This window comes from Pseudophryne corroboree, chromosome 5 (genome assembly GCF_028390025.1).
Source record: "Pseudophryne corroboree isolate aPseCor3 chromosome 5, aPseCor3.hap2, whole genome shotgun sequence".
Classification (NCBI taxonomy): Eukaryota; Metazoa; Chordata; class Amphibia; order Anura; family Myobatrachidae; genus Pseudophryne; species Pseudophryne corroboree.
The window spans coordinates 738,709,368-738,733,482 of NC_086448.1; the positions used below are offsets into that span (position 1 = coordinate 738,709,368).

The 24,115-nt window shown below is 45.0% G+C and overlaps 1 long non-coding RNA gene across 2 annotated transcripts in view; it reads left to right on the forward strand.

The window, feature by feature from the left end:
• The window catches only part of LOC134929400 (uncharacterized), a 190,232-nt gene that overhangs the window by 21,712 nt on the left and 144,405 nt on the right, over nt 1-24,115 (forward strand). Inside the window, exon 3 of one of the 2 annotated variants that reach the window (XR_010178541.1) lies at nt 23,632-24,066. The exons of the other annotated variant lie outside the window; for it this stretch is intronic. This is a non-coding gene — a long non-coding RNA (uncharacterized LOC134929400). Of the gene's footprint in view, nt 1-23,631; nt 24,067-24,115 lie in introns of those variants that run through there. 2 annotated transcript variants of the gene reach the window in all.

Consider the following 24,115-nt stretch of genomic DNA (forward strand, 5'->3'; position numbering starts at 1 on the left):
ATTTTTATAGCATACAGGGCCAGTGTAATGTTATTAAGACATCAGCACCCCTATATTTTACAGTATTAGCACTCCTAACACAGCACAGGTACATCACAGTGACTGCAGCAGCACCGCTACAGAGCACACACTAACCCCAACCGACGCCACCACCCACAGAGAGACAGAGGTCTGTCTCCCTCACTCTCCAAGTCTGGAATGAAAATGACGGTGACGCGCAGCTGTTTATATGGGATACAAATCCCATGAGAATCTTACAGCGGGGTGATGACGTTTTGCCTCGTTCTGATTTTCGAGTCTGGCGGGAAGTCCCGAGTCGGACTCGGATCCGGACTCGGAACGTGAAGTTCGAGGGGGTTTGGGCCCTCATTCCGAGTTGTTCGCTCCTTCTTTTCCTTCGCATCGGTGCATTTTTCCGCTAACTGCGCATGCGCAATGTTCGCACTGCGGCTGCGTCAAGTAAATTTACTAAGAAGTTTGGTATTTTACTCACGGCATTACGAGGTTTTTTCTTCGTTCTGGTGATCGGAGTGTGATTGACAGGAAGTGGGTGTTTCTGGGCGGAAACTGACCGTTTTATGGGTGTGTGTGAAAAAACGCTGCCGTTTCTGGGAAAAACGTGGGAGAGGCAGGAGAAACGGGGGAGTGTCTGGGCGAACGCTGGGTGTGTTTGTGACGTCAAACCAGGAACGACAAGCACTGAACTGATCGTACTGGAAGAGTAAGTCTCGAGCTACTCAGAAACTGCAAAGAAAAGTCTTTTCGCAATATTGCGAATACTTCGTTCGCAATTCAGCTAAGCTAAGATTCACTCCCAGAGGGCGGCGGCTTAGCGTGTGCACTGCTGCGAAAAGCGGCTAGTGAGCGAACAACTCGGAATGAGGGCCTTGGTTCTCAGGGAACCGAACCCACTCATCTCTAATTATTAACCTTAATAACATTAATTTACACTCACCTCACAGCTCACAATATTGGTTTCATCCAGTTTAGGACAAAGGTTGCACCGAGGTAGCTGGATGACTAAGCTAAGCGACAGCAGTGGGCGGCACAAACATGTTGCACTTAAATTTCCAACATGGCATATCTACTCTAGCAAACAGAATGGCACACAGTGGCAGACAGGGTGGCAGTTTAATAAACTATGAAAATGTTTGTTGTCTACACAAGAAGACAGTCAGCAATGCTCCAAACAACGTATAATGCTTATGTTGTACATATTAAACAGGACATGCACAGTTAAACAAACCAATCACTTCAGCGACACGGACTGCCACTTGTGGTTGAAAAGATTGGTTTGTTTGGGCCCCCACAAAATAAGCCGCCAGTGATCTCTACATACACAAACTGGCTCTACAGAGGCAAGACGTTGCCATCGTCGTCATCATCCGATTCCTCACCCCCACAGTGTGTACATCCTCTTCTTCACACACTATTAATTCATCCCTGCTGAAATCCACCATTACAGGTGCCTCTGTATTTTTTTAACGTAATTGTCGGTAAAGGTCTTCCTCATGGAATTGGTAATTCAAGTAAAGCAAAGCCAGTTTGTGCAAGGGCCTCCAAAATGGCTTTTTTTTCCTGCCAGTAGTAAAACGGATTGTCTGACACTCCTATTTGGATGTTATCACTAAAATAATCATCAACCATGAATATTAGACTGCGGTATGACCTGTCACAATACTTGTATGAAATTGGGGTATGACCTGCAGCATCACAATACTTGTATGACTATTACACTGCGGTCTGACGGGCAGTGTCACAGTACTTGTGTATAAAATATAATAGTATAGTAACCTGGGGTACAGAACAATAATAAAAAACTGTTTAGCTTTTATTTTAGCAAAGCCCCTGGATGGACGGGCAGAGCACCCTTGGAGGACACAGCAGCCCCTTGATGGATGGACAGAGCACCCCTGGAGGACACAGCAGCCCCTTGATGGACAAACAGAGCTCCTCTAGATGGACAGAGCACCCCTGACACAGCAACCCCTTGATTAACAGACAGAGCACCCCTAGACAGACAGAGCACCCCTGAATAACACAGCAGCCCATTTATGGACAGACGGAGCACCCCTAGACAGACAGAGCGCCTTGATGGATGTATACAACAGCCCCTTGATGGACAACACAGCACCCCCAAATTGACAACACAGCACCCCTGGATGAACATAGCACCCTGGACAGACTCAGCATTTCTGCACTATACAAGCTCCACAGCTGGAGTAAAAATGGTGTGATCATCCTTGCTTGATGGCCATGCAGGATGGCCATGTGTCTGCTTGATGAAACTAGATCCACTACTTATGCGAAGAGACAAGCGGACTTCTCCGTACATCGAGGATCCGAGTTCCTCTGAGCTGTGTCCTCGGGTGTTCTCGCCAGACTCAGATCCCACGTCAAGGCTGAATGACATCCTCCCAGAATTGGATTCTTGTGGGACTTGTATTCTGTATAAGGCACCACAGCTGGGACTCAGTGCCATTTCACTGTGATGCACGCTGCTGTATGCTGCACTATACTCTGCTGTATTGGCTGTGCTGTGTCCACAAGTGACTGTGTTTACACTGTATGCTGCTGTATTGGCTGTGCTGAGACTCCACACTCACAAGTAGTTGTGCGGTGTATAAAGTGACTGTGATAGGGGGCACACTGCTGTATGCTGCACTGTACTCTGCTGTATTGGCTGTGCTGTGTCCACAAGTGACTGTTGACAATGCTGAATTCCTTTGTCGTATAAAACACCTTAAGAAGTCTAAGAACACTGTACGCTGTTTACTTAAGAAGTACCGTAATGGTACGCTATTTGCGTAACGATCGCTCAGCCGTAGGCGAGACGCTCAAGCGTCACGTTCGCTCGCGGCCCAGTGATCACAGGACACGTTATTGGTTATGTCTAGGGAAATGATTCGCTATGGCGTAGCTTACGCTCGAGACCACGAGGAGGTCACCAGCGATGCCGACGCTCACAACACTATACCTTTATGTAAAACCTTATATCAATGAAATACACTGCATACCTTAATGTGAGTACAGGGTGTAAGTGCAACCTTGTGTAACCTGACTAACTACAAAGCTGCTTGTGCGTCACCGACGCTCAAGTGAACACTTAACACTATAGAAAATACACAGATACTGGTTTAGGGTTCCAAAGCCTATTAACTGTATTATATCTAATATACTTGTAAAAAAAGGATAACAGTACATATGATACACTACAATATAACAGAGACTTCCTAACCACAGAACTAAACAATAAATACAAATAGACAATACTACGCTGACCTAGATACAATACAATACAATACTATAATACTATAAGGTATATAAGAGAAAAGAGGAGAGAGAGAGATAGAGAGAGAGAGAGAGAAATTGGCTCGCAGAAAGACAATGATTATGGAGAGAACTTACGCACAAAGGGTATGATCGCCAGCGCCTCGATATCCAGCTCCCGATTATCAGCAGATAACCGTTGATGAGAGAGTGCTCTTGGATGTGGTCGGCCTGCCTATTTATGCCCCACACACAATGCAATCTCCTGGTCCTACAATCCTTCAGTTTATTGGACACAGGAATTCGGCCCTGTACTGTAACCAAAGGTCATAGGTTGATTCATACAGGTGGGCTGTGCTGAGTTTAAACGGCTCAGGTGGGTGGGAAACTGGGTTTCCCGCCGCATACCTGAGTATGGGTAAATAATAGAAATGGACATAAACTTCTTATGTTCATAACTATTCGCACGAGCGATTAATACGCTCCAAACCAACACCGGAATATTGCTAATTAAATACTCTTCCGATGGGTACCAAATACTACTGTATGACTCCTGTTAGACCCTTCGTACAATACAAAGAGGGATTCCTCCGCTCAGGGACATTCTATCTAAACCAAACTTACAGAAACTATTGAGGGGAACATGATCTATAAACGACATTAATTGTGAACTTTTGTAACGAATGAGTCGCACGCTACGATCACATAAACTCTACCGTAAATGCGCATACTGCGCGTGCGAGTGCACGCTATTGCGGGTATGCGCTTCCACGGGAGAGCGTACGCATGCGCAGCACGGACCAGTGTGCGGTGCAAATATGGCAGTGTGCATTGAGACATTTTTCTGACTTCGACAGTCCACCCTTTGGCAGTCAATAATAACTGCCACAAAATATTTAAGGAGAAAAATGTAAGTCAGGGGTTAATTGATTTCCATGGTGGGGAAAGGAGGAAGAATGGAGTAGGTGTGAAGAGAGTATGACCTAGTGAGAAAGCAGGAGCATGTGTGTATGAGTCCATGTTTGGGGGGGTCATGTATCATCGTGCCGTACGTGTGGTAAATCAAGCTTCGAGGTATTGCGAAGTATACATTTGAATTCCTTCTTATCCTGTGGTACAGGTCTGTGGATGGGCTGTCAAACTCTACCGAGCTCATTTCGGCTGTGGTTGTAACACAATGGGGATGCACATTTTAGTTGATGATACATGAATTGGGGGGGTATGTGGTTGCTGCTATCTGTGCCTGTATTCCCTATCGACTATGTGTGTTATTACCTGAGGGTTGCAGAGATGAAGATAAAGAACACTTACGAAAAATGCAATGATATTCTATGTCAGGTTAATGTACGTTCGTCGATTGAGGTCTTGATTGGTGTCGTTTGATTGCAGTCTTCTTCTTTGTGCTTTTGCTCATAAATCGTGAGTAAAGCAAACAACGTCCATGGATTTACAAAAAATGTTGGGCTAGCGTGATTTTAAAGTTCCTAGGGAAACTGGGGTACCCATGGCATTGTCCATAAAATCTTGTATATCAGGTCGTCTGCTCTTCTTCTTTCCATCTTTCCGTTGTCGGCCCCTTGGCTCATCAGGTCCTTCGTCTACGTGGGTCTTTGTACCTCGGAGGAAAACATAGAAATGGGTGAAAGACGGACCGTATACTCATTACATCATTACGTCATGGTTTCTAGCATTGGGTCATAAATCAAATCCAGGTTAATTACAGTTTCCTCACTCCTCAAGCTCATCACTTTCGTACTTTGTTTACACCTCATCAAAGCCTGCCCGCATCTAAATATCAATCCAATAGATATAACGACACCTAAGATACACAGGAGAAACTTTCCAACATCCATTATGATTCCTTGAGCCCATTCTCCCAAACCGGAGAACCAATTTCGCGGGTTCAACCATGACACCCAACCAGTCAGCTCATTACCTACAGCAGCAAGGGTGAGATTGTGTTTCCGACGAAATTCCCACTTTAATTGCAGAATATCATCCATCTTTTGGTCTATGACCTCTACCGGATCCTCGGTACTATTTGTGATGTACGTGCAACACTTTATGCCGTACTGTGTTGCCAATGTAACACAATATCCGCCTGTTACTGCTGTAAGGTAATTAAGAACCATCCTATGCTGAACTAGTTCTGTTTTGTAAGCTTGGAGTTCCCTTCCAGTGTATCTAAACGTGTCATCATACATTTCAGTGATATTATCTAACAAATTGGCGAGTGCGGAAATGTATTTATAATTCATCACTCCTCGAGCGGTACGAGTGGAATCTAACGCTACCAGAACCTGAATCCCGGTGGATTCATGGATAAGATCAGAGGCCGGATGCTCTAACCTTTCTGACAGTTGTCTTTTAACAAGGTGCTCGTAGTGAGTGTGAGTATAAGGAGCTTGGGCACCACGGTGTATGTCCTTCATTTTGTCATGTGTTACAGTCATCACTTCAGGCAATACTTTTCCAATATAACACAATCCTTCAGAGTTTGGGGCAAGCCACTTGTACGCCTTTCTCCCACATATGAAATATGCATCATCGGGGAGAACATAAGGGACGGAGAAGGACATGACCATGTTACAAACCTTCCAGGTGAAATCTCCTGACCCTAATTCTTCCATCTGTCTAATACATGTATCGGTTTGTACGATATGTGCACAGTATCCTGGTGATACCTCTCCAACTTTAGTAATTCTATTTCCTAAGGTATACCTATACCGGAAAGATTTTCCTCTACTGGCTATGTGGCGTACAAGCTCTGTATCTGTAGGCATTCTATCTGCTCTGTGTGAAAAGGTCATGGTAAGGTTGCTCCATGACACTTCCCAATTTCCCGGTTTTCTGGGATTGGAGATGTTAAAACATAAGAGGGACCTATCCACATGGTATTGGTGGAGCTTCAAACTAGGAGGGCTGGAGATGTTAAACCTCCGGTCCACCGGTCTCCCACCACTTAGCTCAAGTACCTCCCCTAACGTTAAAGGAAATGGTACTAGCCCTGATTTGCTGTGACCCTGAGGTACTTGAGAGCATACCCAACAATCTGTTTGGTTTAATACGCTACCCACTAGAGAGTGATAGTCACTCAATGGATGCCGGTCCATATGGTTATTAAGACTGGATTGGCATTCTTGTTACAGAGCCTACAGATACGGTCTTTCTTCTTAAACTAACAATCCTTCAAAGAAAATGTTTACAGATAACAGGGTGGTTAGATCGTGCCCGGTACTCGCCTTTGCTTGGTGATTGGGTTGCTATTGGAAATTTACACCTCCGTCTCAGTCCTCAGGACCTTTCTGGATCCTTTCTCGACCTCACTGGTACTCTCACCGAAACAGACTGCTCTGGTCAACATCATGGTTAACGGGAAAAAATCCATATCACAGTCTCTTGGGGCAAGTCCATCTTACAGGAGGAGAAAAGAAGAAATTTGTAAATGGGGTATAAGAAAATCAGTTTGAGGGGGAGAGAACTTGTTACGATAATAAGTTCTCTCGTCTTGTTGTTCTTCTTGTTCTGCTGTCCTCTCAAAGGTGTTGTCTCTCAGTCTTCAAAAACGATCATTCTGGTGATGCAATATTCCTTCCTAACCGACGATCTTTCTGTAAGGAGCAAAAATCTGGCATTACCATTGGTCCAACTGAGGGGTGACATAACATCTTTAAACCATGGAAACATGAGTGAGAAGAGAGAGAAAATAAAAAAAACAAAAGAGATAGAGAACAATTCATGTGCATATATACATTACATAACCCGACAATAACCACCAATAAGAGAAGAGAAACAAAGCATTTTTAAACATTGTAAGAAAACATTGTTAGCATTAGAAAAACATTGTCAGACTATCAGGCTGTCGTATCTACGTGTCTAATGGTCTCCTTGAGCAGTCCCTCCCCACCAGCACTTGCATTATTCCACTGTCTGTATCTGGCCAGAATACATTGTGGCGGAGGTCATGCTGGGGTTTGGTAGACTTCTGCAAGGACCAAGTGGATATGCAATGTGTGAATTCTTACCACTACTAGTCAGAGATGGGGATAGAGAGAGGGAGAGAAAAACATTTTTCACAAATACATTTACAACGTTTCACCTGGTCATCCCTGTGTCTTTAGTGAATGACCTCCCACTTTATTAATCGTTACCTCAGGCTTACCATCAGTCCTAATGATCACCTTTCTTGACTATATTTTATGGGTGTGGCCCAAAATTCTTCCTATATGATCCCTGATTATAATGGTGTATGTTGTAACTTTGCTCATTTCTTGGTCTAGGGGGTCTAACTTTATGTGGGTTATTACAGTTGTTGGCATAATGCCCTTCTCTTCTACAATGGTAACAAATCCTTGGCCTTCTCCATGTGCTAGGGGCCTGGGGTTCCGGTCGACTTGATGCATCCTCTAGTGCTTGGATGTTCAGTGTCATCAACCGCTCTCCCTGCGCTTCCCTGGTTCTTTGGATATTTCGGTCATGCTCGATAGCGGACTCTCTTAATGCCGCCACCGAGATACCTCTCCAATGAGGTATTGAAGTTTGTACCCTAATTTTTAGTGTGTCTTTCAAGTTGCTCGCTAATACGGACACAGCTACCTCTCTGTGGTGTACATTAGTTTCAATGTCATCTATACCAGTGTACCTAGCCATATCCTGCAGAGCCCGGTGAAAATACTCTTCTGCGGATTCACCTTCTTTTTGTCTTATTGTATAGATTTTATTCCACTTTGCTACTGTAGGAAAATATTCTTTCAACTGTAGATTGATTCTTTTTATATTATCTTGGTTATACTTGTTTGTTAGTGGCACTTCCTCATCTAGCTTACAATCAGGGATAAATTTCAATGAATCAACATCGGGGGGTAAACATGCCCTCAGCACTGTCCTCCAATCTTTGTTACTTGGCTCTGCAGTATGTCCTAGCACTCTAATGTATCTTTGACAAGCAACTAAATCTTTCCTGGGATCAGGAAATTCAGACAGAATTGCTCTTAATTCTGTTCGGGAAAAAGGGCAGTACATGGCGATGTTCCTGACAGGAGTGATTCCTGAAGAGTCAGTTTCCCCATTTGGTACTGCAATTACCCTAACAGGATTAAGTCCAGTAATGTCATTCTGAATTGGTTCTAGGATATAAGGTACATTTGTTTGTGCGTGATGTATATTACCATACATACCTGTGAACACGACCTCACCTGACCCTCCATTAGGGGGTTTGATTACAGTTTTTACCGACTGGGTCGTGTCCACCTGGACGTCTTGTGTGATGGCTTCTGAAAGAGGTGCCGACATCGTTCTTGGTTCACTTTCTGGTTGGTGTTCCTGAGGAAAGTTTAACATGGGGTGCGACTTGCATGGGTTAATAGTTGTACATTCAACAGTATTACAATTATCTTTGTTACATTTATTACACTTATTCTTATTATCTGTACTACTGTTGCTAAGAGCATTTTTATTGTTCACCCTTGTGCTTCTCTCCGCAACCACAATCCCCTCCATTGCCACTTCTCCTCTCTCAAGATGAAAGTTAGGTAAGTAAGTTATATTTCTTTGCATTTCACTCTCCTGTTGCCATATTTGTAAACAATCATAATGCTTGATTCGTCTCTTTGCTGATTTGATGAGACATATCCTTTGCCTTAAATTATGCAACACCTCTGAGTCAAAACTACCTATCCCGGGAAATGGTGCCTTATCCCCCGCAGTCATTCGTGTCCATTCATCACAAAAGGTCTCAGAGTGGGGACCATATTTCCCCCACATTACTAACCGAGCAGACCCTCGGGGTCTGCAAGCCTCTGGAGTCTGAATCCCGACCTCCGACCGTCTCTGTATTGTGCACTTGGCTGCCATTGTGGACCTTTTTAACACAGAAAAAACTTCCTAAAATGCACCAAACACAGAACTTCCTTAAAACTTCTTCTGCTCCGGGTATCTCCGTTCCGCCTTCTAGCAGACACGTGTAGCCGTTGCAGGCCCTATCTCTAGAGATTTTCCTGAGAAAATTCCCTTCCTTTTTCTTTACACAAATCACGCTTGCATGTGCTCCCTACAACACGTATGAGGGCAAGATTTACGCATGGATATACGACCTCATAACCCGTTGTTATTGGTCACACATACAACCGTGCGGTCCAATCGTACCACTTATAGACACTTGTTGCCCATAAATGGTAGGATCATTGGAGTCTCCCTACTGTGCTCCAAAACAGCCAGAGCGTAATACAACGAAAACTTTATCACACTCTGTTGCACGTTTTCACTCAGATCGTGCTCATCACATTCCACATAGATCACAAATTATCACATAGATCACAAAGTCCACAAAGCGGGATTATCACCTAGATCACAAAGTCCACAAAGCGGGATTCAATACACTCATACCGTTTTCAACCCAATATCATTCTTATAGTTTTCTGATCAGAAAAATCATTTCCCGTAGTCTGATAGCTCTCCCCAGAGGTACTACAGTAAAACAAGGTATTTAAACTAAGTTTTGGAAAGCTGAAATCAATTTGTGTTATTTATCGCCTTGCGTTATTTACCGCTGTGCGTTACTTATCGCCTTTGCGCTAATTATCGCTTTGCGCTAATTCAACTTTTCGTGACTTGAGCTACGTGGGCGTAACCAGACGCTACGTTGCGTAGTGTACGCTGCGTGCGTCTGCCTTTCGGATTGCGTACGCTAGTCTTTGTTAGCGACACGTGTACGCAATGCAAAGGATCCACCGTAACACAATATATATTTTATCAATGTAGACGATCCCTGATCATCTACCGCAATCCACACTGCACACTGGCTGCCTCGTCTCTCGGACAAGCCGTGTGTTGTTCTATACTTTAACTATTACCTCTACTTATTAAATAACAGCAAATCTCCTTTTAGCCCTTTCTATCAACTATAAAATTTGGCAAACAGGAATAGTGATATACGAAAAATGAAACAGAAATGCAGATATATGCGTGCGTACGCAAGACAAAAGAAAAATAAACAGTTTTAAAAAGACACAAGCGTTTTGTTCTTACTTCCGGTCCCGGATTCCTTCAGCACTCTTAATCTAAGCGAAAGCAGACGCTTATCCCGTCAGCAACTGCGAGACAACCTCCCACCCTTTGCTGGAGGGATAATGTCTGCTGATCTACCCAGTGCAGATATGAGAAGGATAGGACACGCCCCCAATTGACAATGCTGAATTCCTTTGTCGTATAAAACACCTTAAGAAGTCTAAGAACACTGTACGCTGTTTACTTAAGAAGTACCGTAATGGTACGCTATTTGCGTAACGATCGCTCAGCCGTAGGCGAGACGCTCAAGCGTCACGTTCGCTCGCGGCCCAGTGATCACAGGACACGTTATTGGTTATGTCTAGGGAAATGATTCGCTATGGCGTAGCTTACGCTCGAGACCACGAGGAGGTCACCAGCGATGCCGACGCTCACAACACTATACCTTTATGTAAAACCTTATATCAATGAAATACACTGCATACCTTAATGTGAGTACAGGGTGTAAGTGCAACCTTGTGTAACCTGACTAACTACAAAGCTGCTTGTGCGTCACCGACGCTCAAGTGAACACTTAACACTATAGAAAATACACAGATACTGGTTTAGGGTTCCAAAGCCTATTAACTGTATTATATCTAATATACTTGTAAAAAAAGGATAACAGTACATATGATACACTACAATATAACAGAGACTTCCTAACCACAGAACTAAACAATAAATACAAATAGACAATACTACGCTGACCTAGATACAATACAATACAATACTATAATACTATAAGGTATATAAGAGAAAAGAGGAGAGAGAGAGATAGAGAGAGAGAGAGAGAAATTGGCTCGCAGAAAGACAATGATTATGGAGAGAACTTACGCACAAAGGGTATGATCGCCAGCGCCTCGATATCCAGCTCCCGATTATCAGCAGATAACCGTTGATGAGAGAGTGCTCTTGGATGTGGTCGGCCTGCCTATTTATGCCCCACACACAATGCAATCTCCTGGTCCTACAATCCTTCAGTTTATTGGACACAGGAATTCGGCCCTGTACTGTAACCAAAGGTCATAGGTTGATTCATACAGGTGGGCTGTGCTGAGTTTAAACGGCTCAGGTGGGTGGGAAACTGGGTTTCCCGCCGCATACCTGAGTATGGGTAAATAATAGAAATGGACATAAACTTCTTATGTTCATAACTATTCGCACGAGCGATTAATACGCTCCAAACCAACACCGGAATATTGCTAATTAAATACTCTTCCGATGGGTACCAAATACTACTGTATGACTCCTGTTAGACCCTTCGTACAATACAAAGAGGGATTCCTCCGCTCAGGGACATTCTATCTAAACCAAACTTACAGAAACTATTGAGGGGAACATGATCTATAAACGACATTAATTGTGAACTTTTGTAACGAATGAGTCGCACGCTACGATCACATAAACTCTACCGTAAATGCGCATACTGCGCGTGCGAGTGCACGCTATTGCGGGTATGCGCTTCCACGGGAGAGCGTACGCATGCGCAGCACGGACCAGTGTGCGGTGCAAATATGGCAGTGTGCATTGAGACATTTTTCTGACTTCGACACTGTGTTTACACTGTATGCTGCTGTATTGGCTGTGCTGAGACTCCACACTCACAAGTAGTTGTGCGGTGTATAAAGTGACTGTGATAGGGGGCACACTGCTGTATGCTGCACTATACTCTGCTGTATTGGCTGTGCTGTGTCCACAAGTGACTGTGTTTACACTGTATGCTGCTGTATTGGCTGTGCTGAGACTCCACACTCACAAGTAGTTGTGCGGTGTATAAAGTGACTGTGATAGGGGGCACACTGCTGTATGCTGCACTGTACTCTGCTGTATTGGCTGTGCTGAGACTACAGACTCACAAGTGGCTGTGCTGTATATAAAGTGATTGTGTATAGGGGGCACGCTGCTGTATGCTGCGCTGTACTCTGCTATAAATTATACTGTTTGGTGCGCTTTATATTAGTGCACTTTGTTCACGTCATAACAAGAAATGTCTGTTGAGTATTGTGATTGGGTCCTCTCTGCCCCATCAGAAAGTTATGCATACCACAATGTCTGTCTCATCAGTATTTAATATGACAGATTTAATATACTGTAATTCCATTAGCAACAATTATTATGCCGCAGTGCCTTGCAAAGTATTTAAACACAGACAGTATGAACAGAACAAGAAAATAGTGACTATTTACATTGCAAAATATTGCAGTCATAGTAGACAAGCTGCATGGTGGCCAAACCTAAAGGTTTGGTGCAGTTGTTGGCATTGGGACGGTGATGATAGTTTAAGGGGGTCTATGTACTAAGCCTTGGAAAAAGATAAAGTGGAGAGAGATAAAGTACCAGCCAATCAGCCCCTAACTGCCATGTTCCAGGATGGGTTTGAAAAATCACAGGAGCTGGTTGGTTGGTACTTTATCTCCATCCACTTTATCTCCTTCCAAGACTTAGGACATTGGGCCTAATTCAGATCTGATCGCAGCAGCAAATTTGTCAGCTAATGGGTAAAACCATGTGCACTGCAGGTGGGGCAGATATAACATGTGCAGAGAGAGTTAGATTTGGGTGGGTTACTTTGTTTCTGTGCAGGGTAAATACTGGATGATTTATTTGTACACTGCAATTTAGATTTCAGTTTGAACTCACCACACCCAAATCTAACTCTCTCTGCACATGTTATATCTGACCCCCCCCCCCCCCCCCCTGCAGTGCACATGGGGCCTAATTCAGAGTTGATTGCAGCAGCAAATTTGTTAGCAGTTGGCCAAAACCATGCGCACTTCGGAGAAGGGGGGGGGGGGGAGATATAACATGTGCAGAGAGAGTTATGGGCCATGTACAGGGGGAGATGTGTGCTGAGCAAGGGGATGACGACGGGGGGCCGCTCACTTCACACAGCGCTGAAGGGAGTGACCTGCTAGATTGAGCCTGCATGCAGGCCAATCTAGCACCGGCGATAGCGACGCACGGGGACGCGCATCGCTATCGCTGTTGGGGTACACACGAGAGATCAGTGCTTAACTTCTAAGCAATCTAGTCAGATTGCTTAGATTTTAAGCATGGATCTCTCCGTGAGTACCCCCCCTTCAGATTTGGGTGTGTTGTGTTCAAACTGAAATCTAAATTGCAGTGTAAAAATAAAGCAGCCAGTATTTACCCTTCACAGAAACAAAATAACCTACCCAAATCTAACTCTCTCTGCAAATGTTATATCTGCGCCCCCCCTCCCCCCGCCCCCCCCCGGCAGTGCACATGATTTTGCCCAACTGCTAACAAATTTGCTGCTATGATCAACTCCGAATTACCCTCATGGTTTTGAGGGTCATTCCGAGTTGATCGCTAGCTGCATTTGTTCGCAGTGCAGCGTTCAGGCTAAAAAATGGCAGCTCTGCGCATGCGTATGCGGTGCAATGCGCACGTGCGACGTACGGGCACAACAAATTATGTTGTTTTGCACAGGGCCTAGCGATGCATTTCAGTCGCACTGGTTGCTGCAGAGTGATTGACATGAAGTGGGCGTTTCTGGGTGTCAACTGACCGTTTTCATGGCGTGTTTGGGAAAACGCAGGCGTGCCATAAAAAACGCAGGTGTGGCTGGGCGAACGCTGGGCGGGTGTGTGACGTCAAATCCGGAACTGAATAGGCTGAAGTGATCGCAAGCGCTGAGTAGGTTTTGAGCTACTCTGAAACTACACAAATTTTTTTTGCATGTGCTCTGCGATACATTCGTTCGCACTTCTGCTAAGCTAAAATACACTCCCAGTGGGAGGCGGCATAGCGTTTGCACGGCTGCTAAAAACTGCTAGCGAGCGATCAACTCGGAATGACCCCCTATGTTCATTAGCTAACAAATTTGATGCTGCGATCAGATCTGAATTAGGCCCATAGACCCCTATGTGAGGAAGCACATGAGGGAAGAAGGCCCTGCTTATGAGAACTTACATTCTGTAACATATTTAGACTCACTATGTGCACAGTAATTTCACCCTCCGTTATATAACTACCTGAATAACTTTATTTTGAGGCCCTGGTGCTTCTGGGCCCCTTAGCAATCACATGGACTTCAGCTGCTATAGTTATGTCCTTGCGACTGCACTCTCTCTTTATTTTATTCTCTTTTAGTACTAATTCACTAGTGAATATAAGTGCAGTAGAGCACAAAATATCAAATTAATTATCTAAAATTGTATCTTACCTGTCAAAGCTTTAATATAGTTTCCAGCCCCCATAGTGGGTGATAAAAGCCGTCAATCTTGATAACGTCCATACTCATGACGTTTCATGGGTTAAAGAAAAAAGTAAAATGCTGAACCAAACTTGAAACAAACACTTCGCACAATACAGTAGGGAGCTGGCTGAATTTTAAAACCAGCTGTTAGAGCAGCCAACCATAAATCACTCCACTGCTGTACAGCCAGAGCGTCTGACAGAACATGATTGTGCAGTTGTGTAACAAAGACGCACAAACAGAACAAACAGGCACACTTCCAATCTTGTTATAGACATATTTGTAAATAAATGTATGTGTCTACATAGATGCACACATTATATATAATTACAGCTTTACAAATATAAATTGCTGTATTATTAAAAACAATTACACAATGGGAATATATAAAACAAAATAGCTAATATGAAGCTGGGGAGATATACTCTGAGGTCTGTCCTAAAAAGAACTAATAATACATGTTTAGGATTCTTTATCGCCCTATGGGGTGGATCGTATTAGCCGCGAGTCCCCTTCTGGCGCGAGTAAGTGCGGCTACATGCTGCACTTACGGTACCTCTGGACTAGCTGATTTGTGTTCACACAAATATACATGAGTCCAGAACTATGGGGTCTATTCATGAAGCAGTGAAAAGTGTGGAGAAGTGAGCCAGTGGAGCAGTTGCCCATGGCGACCAATCAGCACTGAAGTAACATTTATAATTTGCATACTATACAATTGTACGGAGCAGCTGATTGGTCGCCATGGGCAACTTCTACACAGGCTCACTCTAAAAATTACCATGCACAGGCATGGTTAATGGATGCAGAAGCCACAGAGAACACCCATACAGCTGGTTCCTATGGTAACTAGGGGGGATATGTACTAAGCAGTGATAAAAGTGGAGAAGAGAGTCGGTGGAGAAGTTACCCATGGCAACTAATCAGCTGCTCTGTATACTTTTATAGTATGCAAATTATAAATGTTACGTCAATGCTGATTGGTTTCCATGGGCAACTTCTCCACTGGCTCACTTCTCCACTTTTATCACTGCTTAGTACATCTCTCCCGAGTAACCAGCCAAGTGTTATCAGTACAAGGAGTTGGAGCCTGGCCGCAAGGTGCTCTGCAAAGTTGCTCCACCCTCACTCCCAGCAACCTTAATCTTGCTCCAACCCATGTTATCTTGGTACCTCACTCCCTACTCCATAGGGGACATAGGGGTCGATTCTATTAGGTGTAAAGGGTGCTATTGCAACAGCAAGATAAGTCGGTGTAGAAACTGCAACTCGCACCCCCCACCCCCCCCCCCCCCCCACACACACACACACACACGATCTGATATAGGGGTCTATTCATGAGGCAGTGAAAAGAGCGGAGGAGTGAGACTGTGTAGAAGTTGCCCATGGCGACCAATCAGCTGCTCCGTACAATTGTATAGTATGCAAATTATAAATGTTACTTCAGTGCTGATTGGTCGCCATGGGCAACTTCTACACAGTCTCACTCCTCCGCTCTTTTCACTGCCTCATGAATAGACCCCTATATCAGATCGTGTGTGTGTGTGTGTGTGGGGGGGGGGGGGGGGGGGGGGTGGGGGTGCGAGTTGCAGTTTCTACACCGACTTATCTTGCTGTTGCAATAGCACCCTTTACACCTAATAGAATCGACCCCTATGTCCCCTATGGAGTAGGGAGTGAGGTACCAAGATAACATGGGTTGGAGCAAGATTAAGGTTGCTGGGAGTGAGGGTGGAGCAACTTTGCAGAGCACCTTGCGGCCAGGCTCCAACTCCTTGTACTGATAACACTTGGCTGGTTACTCGGGAGAGATGTACTAAGCAGTGATAAAAGTGGAGAAGTGAGCCAGTGGAGAAGTTGCCCATGGAAACCAATCAGCATTGACGTAACATTTATAATTTGCATACTATAAAAGTATACAGAGCAGCTGATTAGTTGCCATGGGTAACTTCTCCACCGACTCTCTTCTCCACTTTTATCACTGCTTAGTACATATCCCCCCTAGTTACCATAGGAACCAGCTGTATGGGTGTTCTCTGTGGCTTCTGCATCCATTAACAATGCCTGTGCATGGTAATTTTTAGAAATACAGTATATGGGGGTGGGATCATTTGAGCCCAAATAATCATTTTATAAAAGTTGGCTTCTATGCTGGTTAATGTGAAATACAAAGAAGGCAATTATTAATATTTCTTTTTTGCTTTAGAGTTGGCTGCCCTAGGTAAAGCAGATTGTCCATTTTGTAAATCTGTATGCTGTATTTTTCTGCTTTGTTGTTAGAGGGGCTCCATGTTTCTTCTGTCATTGGACAGCGGTAGTTCCATTCCACAGACCTGCTGTTAGAGATGCAGCTACCAAATGTTCAGCACCATATTGAATCCCCCAGTACGGGAAGCCTGTGCAGTAGAGATGAGCGCCTGAAATTTTTCGGGTTTTGTGTTTTGGTTTTGGGTTCGGTTCCGCGGCCGTGTTTTGGGTTCGAACGCGTTTTGGCAAAACCTCACCGAATTTTTTTTGTCGGATTCGGGTGTGTTTTGGATTCGGGTGTTTTTTTCAAAAAACACTAAAAAACAGCTTAAATCATAGAATTTGGGGGTCATTTTGATCCCAAAGTATTATTAACCTCAAAAACCATAATTTACACTCATTTTCAGTCTATTCTGAATACCTCACACCTCACAATATTATTTTTAGTCCTAAAATTTGCACCGAGGTCGCTGTGTGAGTAAGATAAGCGACCCTAGTGGCCGACACAAACACCGGGCCCATCTAGGAGTGGCACTGCAGTGTCACGCAGGATGTCCCTTCCAAAAAACCCTCCCCAAACAGCACATGACGCAAAGAAAAAAAGAGGCGCAATGAGGTAGCTGTGTGAGTAAGATTAGCGACCCTAGTGGCCGACACAAACACCGGGCCCATCTAGGAGTGGCACTGCAGTGTCACGCAGGATGGCCCTTCCAAAAAACCCTCCCCAAACAGCACATGACGCAAAGAAAAAAAGAGGCGCAATGAGGTAGCTGTGTGAGTAAGATTAGCGACCCTAGTGGCCGACACAAACACCGGGCCCATCTAGGAGTGGCACTGCAGTGTCACGCAGGATGTCCCTTCCAAAAAACCCTCCCCAAACAGCACATGACGCAAAGAAAAAAAGAGGCGCAATGAGGTAGCTGACTGTGTGAGTAAGATTAGCGACCCTAGTGGCCGACACAAACACTGGGCCCATCTAGGAGTGGCACTGCAGTGTCACGCAGGATGTCCCTTCCAAAAAACCCTCCCCAATCAGCACATGATGCAAAGAAAAAGAAAAGAAAAAAGAGGTGCAAGATGGAATTGTCCTTGGGCCCTCCCACCCACCCTTATGTTGTATAAACAAAACAGGACATGCACACTTTAACCAACCCATCATTTCAGTGACAGGGTCTGCCACACGACTGTGACTGATATGACGGGTTGGTTTGGACCCCCCCCAAAAAAGAAGCAATTAATCTCTCCTTGCACAAACTGGCTCTACAGAGGCAAGATGTCCACCTCATCTTCACCCTCCGATATATCACCGTGTACATCCCCCTCCTCACAGATTATCAATTCGTCCCCACTGGAATCCACCATCTCAGCTCCCTGTGTACTTTGTGGAGGCAATTGCTGCTGGTCAATGTCTCCGCGGAGGAATTGATTATAATTAATTTTAATGAACATCATCTTCTCCACATTTTCTGGATGTAACCTCGTACGCCGATTGCTGACAAGGTGAGCGGCGGCACTAAACACTCTTTCGGAGTACACACTTGTGGGAGGGCAACTTAGGTAGAATAAAGCCAGTTTGTGCAAGGGCCTCCAAATTGCCTCTTTTTCCTGCCAGTATAAGTACGGACTGTGTGACGTGCCTACTTGGATGCGGTCACTCATATAATCCTCCACCATTCTATCAATGTTGAGAGAATCATATGCAGTGACAGTAGACGACATGTCCGTAATCGTTGTCAGGTCCTTCAGTCCGGACCAGATGTCAGCATCAGCAGTCGCTCCAGACTGCCCTGCATCACCGCCAGCGGGTGGGCTCGGAATTCTGAGCCTTTTCCTCGCACCCCCAGTTGCGGGAGAATGTGAAGGAGGAGATGTTGACAGGTCGCGTTCCGCTTGACTTGACAATTTTGTCACCAGCAGGTCTTTCAACCCCAGCAGACTTGTGTCTGCCGGAAAGAGAGATCCAAGGTAGGCTTTAAATCTAGGATCGAGCACGGTGGCCAAAATGTAGTGCTCTGATTTCAACAGATTGACCACCCGTGAATCCTTGTTAAGCGAATTAAGGGCTGCATCCACAAGTCCCACATGCCTAGCGGAATCGCTCCCTTTTAGCTCCTTCTTCAATGCCTCCAGCTTCTTCTGCAAAAGCCTGATGAGGGGAATGACCTGACTCAGGCTGGCAGTGTCTGAACTGACTTCACGTGTGGCAAGTTCAAAGGGCATCAGAACCTTGCACAACGTTGAAATCATTCTCCACTGCACTTGAGACAGGTGCATTCCACCTCCTATATCGTGCTCAATTGTATAGGCTTGAATGGCCTTTTGCTGCTCCTCCAACCTCTGAAGCATATAGAGGGTTGAATTCCACCTCGTTACCACTTCTTGCTTCAGATGATGGCAGGGCAGGTTCAGTAGTTTTTGGTGGTGCTCCAGTCTTCTGTACGTGGTGCCTGTACGCCGAAAGTGTCCCGCAATTCTTCTGGCCACCGACAGCATCTCTTGCACGCCCCTGTTGTTTTTTAAAAAATTCTGCACCACCAAATTCAAGGTATGTGCAAAACATGGGACGTGCTGGAATTTGCCCATATTTAATGCACACACAATATTGCTGGCGTTGTCCGATGCCACAAATCCACAGGAGAGTCCAATTGGGGTAAGCCATTCCGCGATGATCTTCCTCAGTTGCCGTAAGAGGTTTTCAGCTGTGTGCGTATTCTGGAAACCGGTGATACAAAGCGTAGCCTGCCTAGGAAAGAGTTGGCGTTTGCGAGATGCTGCTACTGGTGCCGCCGCTGCTGTTCTTGCGGCGGGAGTCCATACATCTACCCAGTGGGCTGTCACAGTCATATAGTCCTGACCCTGCCCTGCTCCACTTGTCCACATGTCCGTGGTTAAGTGGACATTGGGTACAGCTGCATTTTTTAGGACACTGGTGACTCTTTTTCTGAGGTCTGTGTACATTTTCGGTATCGCCTGCCTAGAGAAATGGAACCTAGATGGTATTTGGTACCGGGGACACAGTACCTCCAACAAGTCTCTAGTTGGCTCTGCAGTAATGATGGATACCGGAACCACGTTTCTCACCACCCAGGATGCCAAGGCCTCAGTTATCCGCTTTGCAGTAGGATGACTGCTGTGATATTTCATCTTCCTCGCAAAGGACTGTTGAACAGTCAATTGCTTACTGGAAGTAGTACAAGTGGGCTTACGACTTCCCCTCTGGGATGACCATCGACTCCCAGCGGCAACAACAGCAGCGCCAGCAGCAGTAGGCGTTACACGCAAGGATGCATCGGAGGAATCCCAGGCAGGAGAGGACTCGTCAGAATTGCCAGTAACATGGCCTGCAGGACTATTGGCATTCCTGGGGAAGGAGGAAATTGACACTGAGGGAGTTGGTGGGGTGGTTTGCGTGAGCTTGGTTACAAGAGGAAGGGATTTACTGGTCAGTGGACTGCTTCCGCTGTCACCCAAAGTTTTTGAACTTGTCACTGACTTATTATGAATGCGCTGCAGGTGACGTATAAGGGAGGATGTTCCGAGGTGGTTAACGTCCTTACCCCTACTTATTACAGCTTGACAAAGGGAACACACGGCTTGACACCTGTTGTCCGCATTTCTGGTGAAATACCTCCACACCGAAGAGCTGATTTTTTTGGTATTTTCACCTGGCATGTCAACGGCCATATTCCTCCCACGGACAACAGGTGTCTCCCCGGGTGCCTGACTTAAACAAACCACCTCACCATCAGAATCCTCCTGGTCAATTTCCTCCCCAGCGCCAGCAACACCCATATCCTCCTCATCCTGGTGTACTTCAACACTGACATCTTCAATCTGACTATCAGGAACTGGACTGCGGGTGCTCCTTCCAGCACTTGCAGGGGGCGTGCAAATGGTGGAAGGCGCATGCTCTTCACGTCCAGTGTTGGGAAGGTCAGGCATCGCAACCGACACAATTGGACTCTCCTTGTGGATTTGGGATTTCGAAGAATGCACTGTTCTTTGCTGTGCTGCTTTTGCCAGCTTGAGTCTTTTCATTTTTCTAGCGAGAGGCTGAGTGCTTCCATCCTCATGTGAAGCTGAACCACTAGCCATGAACATAGGCCAGGGCCTCAGCCGTTCCTTGCCACTCCGTGTGGTAAATGGCATATTGGCAAGTTTACGCTTCTCCTCCGACAATTTTATTTTAGGTTTTGGAGTCCTTTTTTTTCTGATATTTGGTGTTTTGGATTTGACATGCTCTGTACTATGACATTGGGCATCGGCCTTGGCAGACGACGTTGCTGGCATTTCATCGTCTCGGCCATGACTAGTGGCAGCAGCTTCAGCACGAGGTGGAAGTGGATCTTGATCTTTCCCTAATTTTGGAACCTCAACATTTTTGTTCTCCTTATTTTAATAGGCACAACTAAAAGGCACCTCAGGTAAACAATGGAGATGGATACTAGTATACAATTATGGACTGCCTGCCGACTGCAGACACAGAGGTAGCCACAGCCGTGAACTACCGTACTGTACTGTGTCTGCAGCTAATATAGACTGGTTGATAAAGAGAAGATGTCTATGTAACTATGTATGTATAAAGAAGACTGAAAAAAATCCACGGTTAGGTGGTATACAATTATGGACGGACTGCCTGCCGAGTGCAGACACAGAGGTAGCCACAGCCGTGAACTACCGTACTGTACTGTGTCTGCAGCTAATATAGACTGGTTGATAAAGAGAAGATGTCTATGTAACTATGTATGTATAAAGAAGAATGAAAAAAAAACACGGTTAGGTGGTATACAATTATGGACGGACTGCCTGCCGAGTGCAGACACAGAGGTAGCCACAGCCGTGAACTACCGTACTGTACTGTGTCTGCAGCTAATATAGACTGGTTGATAAAGAGAAGATGTCTATGTAACTATGTATGTATAAAGAAGAATGAAAAAAATCCACGGTTAGGTGGTATTACAATTATGGACGGACTGCCTGCCGAGTGCAGAGACACAGAGGTAGCCACAGCCGTGAACTACCGTACTGTGTCTGCTGCGACTGGATGATAAATGATATAAAAAATATATATATATCACTACTGCAGCCGGACAGGTATATATTATATATTATATAATGACGGACCTGCTGGACACTGTCTGTCAGCAGAATGAGTTTTATTTTTATAGAATAAAAAAAAAAAAACCACACAAGTGAAGTCACACGACGAGTGTTTAACTTTTTCAGGCAATCACAATATAAGTATACTACTAACTATACTGGTGGTCAGTGTGGTCAGGTCACTGGTCAGTCACACTGGCAGTGGCACTCCTGCAGCAAAAGTGTGCACTGTTTAATTTTAATATAATATGTACTCCTGGCTCCTGCTATAACCTATAACTGGCACTGCAGTAGTGCTCCCCAGTCTCCCCCACAATTATAAGCTGTGTGAGCTGAGCAGTCAGACAGATATATAATATATATAGATGATGCAGCACACTGGCCTGAGCCTGAGCAGTGCACACAGATATGGTATGTGACTGACTGAGTCACTGTGTGTATCGCTTTTTTCAGGCAGAGAACGGATATATTAAATAAACTGCACTGTGTGTCTGGTGGTCACTCACTATATAATATATTATGTACTCCTGGCTCCTGCTATAACCTATAACTGGCACTGCAGTAGTGCTCCCCAGTCTCCCCCACAATTATAAGCTGTGTGAGCTGAGCAGTCAGACAGATATATATAATATTATATATAGATAATAGATGATGCAGCACACTGGCCTGAGCCTGAGCAGTGCACACAGATATGGTATGTGACTGACTGAGTCACTGTGTGTATCGCTTTTTTCAGGCAGAGAACGGATATATTAAATAAACTGCACTGTGTGTCTGGTGGTCACTCACTATATAATATATTATGTACTCCTGGCTCCTGCTATAACCTATAACTGGCACTGCAGTAGTGCTCCCCAGTCTCCCCCACAATTATAAGCTGTGTGAGCTGAGCAGTCAGACAGATATATATAATATTATATATAGATAATAGATGATGCAGCACACTGGCCTGAGCCTGAGCAGTGCACACAGATATGGTATGTGACTGACTGAGTCACTGTGTGTATCGCTTTTTTCAGGCAGAGAACGGATATATTAAATAAACTGCACTGTGTGTCTGGTGGTCACTCACTATATAATATATTATGTACTCCTGGCTCCTGCTATAACCTATAACTGGCACTGCAGTAGTGCTCCCCAGTCTCCCCCACAATTATAAGCTGTGTGAGCTGAGCAGTCAGACAGATATATATAATATTATATATAGATAATAGATGATGCAGCACACTGGCCTGAGCCTGAGCAGTGCACACAGATATGGTATGTGACTGAGTCACTGTGTGCTGTGTATCGCTTTTTTCAGGCAGAGAACGGATTATAAAGTAAACTGCACTGTCCTCACTAGTAAACTCTCTCCACTCAGTCTCTACACTTCTACAGTAACAGTACTCCTCCTAGTCAGCTCCAGTAAATCTCTCTCAGTCTCTTATAATCTAAATGGAGAGGACGCCAGCCACGTCCTCTCCCTATCAATCTCAATGCACGTGTGAAAATGGCGGCGACGCGCGGCTCCTTATATAGAATCCGAGTCTCGCGATAGAATCCGAGCCTCGCGAGAATCCGACAGCGTCATGATGACGTTCGGGCGCGCTCGGGTTAACCGAGCAAGGCGGGAAGATCCGAGTCGCTCGGACCCGTGAAAAAAAACATGAAGTTCTGGCGGGTTCGGATTCAGAGAAACCGAACCCGCTCATCTCTACTGTGCAGTTCTTCTGGCCTAATAAGTGGTATCTGTTATCCACAAGGTGATGCTGTAAGCACAGTTGGTGCCGCCATCTGACTGGTACATGGAGGATCACTAATTAAGCTGATTTCTACGAAGGTGCAGAACTGCTGTAAGAGATTTTAGATGCAGTAGATTCAGCTGTCATCTGTCCGACCTGTCCCCTGTAGGCGCTTCAGCTGTCAAGCTCTGCAGACCCACGGAATCAATGAAAAGGTGTTGATGCATGTCGTTCTGTCTCTGCAAATGGCAGCGTTGTTGTGTATGTGCTGCAAGTGTTGTTTGCACATAGGGACAGCTAAGAGCCATGCTTTATGCTGAAAGAAAAATTAAACAAGGTCAGATATATTGTTAATATACAATGGGCTTGATCTAGGGCAGTGGTCTCCAACCTTAATTGGGTGTGAGCTACTCGAGAAAAATGAAACCACCTAAAGAGCTAAATGTGTTAGGAAGAAAATCTGGCTATTGACCAAAAAATGTAAGGTCATTTAATGCAAATATAA